Source organism: Poecilia reticulata, linkage group LG7, assembly GCF_000633615.1.
Source record: "Poecilia reticulata strain Guanapo linkage group LG7, Guppy_female_1.0+MT, whole genome shotgun sequence".
Classification (NCBI taxonomy): Eukaryota; Metazoa; Chordata; class Actinopteri; order Cyprinodontiformes; family Poeciliidae; genus Poecilia; species Poecilia reticulata.
Window position 1 is genome coordinate 696,565 of NC_024337.1, and position 1,404 is coordinate 697,968.

A 1,404-nucleotide genomic window follows, 5' to 3' on the forward strand; every position below is an offset into this window, starting at 1 on the left:
CCTGTCATGTGGGCGGGGGATCAGGGGAGCAGCAGGACAGGACCGGAAGAAGGGGGAGTTCGGGGGTGTTAGCAGGAAGCTAGTTCAGGGAGCGCAACGGTTTGTTGGAGGTGTGAGCTGCGGCCTCAGAAATAGCGGGTCGCTTCTAATTACTAATAAACCCGTTTGGCGGGACTACATCTGTGGTGTGCTGGCGTCATTACAATATGTTTTGGCAGTTCTGTGATCATGTCAAAGCAGCAACTTATATTAAAGTGGTTTATTTCCGTTTGAAGGCTGCATGCTTGCATGGAAGGACAACAGAAAATCGCTCTTATAAACATGTAGTTATTAAAATCACGATACTCTGACTTTGTATCCCTCTGAAAAATGAACCTATTTAAATAAAGAAATCCCTCCATGGGTGATACCATGATAGAGAGCGTTCATTTTGTAGTGTTAACACCGGTGCTGTAAGTGGTCCGGTATGAAACGGGTGTGATAGAATAATGGTACCACAGCACTTTTAAATTTCAATAATCAGAATACCAAAATAGTTTCCGTTGTTTTAAAAGGTTTGTGTCAGTCTGCCTTTTCCCCATCGATACGCTTCTCGACCGCCCTGCACCTTAGGGGTTAAAACAAACAAACAAAAAAACGATGCACACATTGCACAAAACTCTGAAACAGGAGAAGCGGGACATAAAACAGAGCGACGAACTAGATGTGTTTTATGGCATAAAAACAGAGAATCCGATGCTGAACAGTGAAAAATCAACACATGATGTGAAACACATGACGATTAGGCGGCGCAGCAGGTGATGAGTGAAGATTACTGATGGTGAGAATCAATAAACGATAAAGTAAATGTAGCAACAGGAAAGAAACTAAAGTGCACATAACAATAAAACAAGAGAGGATAATACTAATCAAAGGAAACTAAATGGAAGAGCAAAATGCAAGAATAAACTAAAGTAAATACAGAGGAATAAACTGGTATGGCAAGACCTTTCAAGCAATAATTAATGCAGAGGACTGTATGGCAAGAATAAACAAACACTATTTCCATATAAAAGGTAAAATAATATTGTTGAAATGTCATGGGTTTGTTGAGACCACATCTAGTACTGAGAATAAATATTTCTTACAGACCATAACAGTAAATAACATATCACTTATTTATGTTTTTAATTAGATTTGATATATTTATTTCTTCAATATTATTTTTCATGTCATTGTTAATGTCATGAGGCTGATGACTCCATGACACTTTCAATTTGACTCATTAGGATTTGATTAAGAACCAGATTTGTTCTTTGTAATTTCTGGAACTTTTATTTTTCCACTGGAAGCTCCGGTTTGCACAATAAATGTCCATCCATCCATTTTCTTGACGCCCTTGTCCCTCAGTGGGGTCGGGAGGGT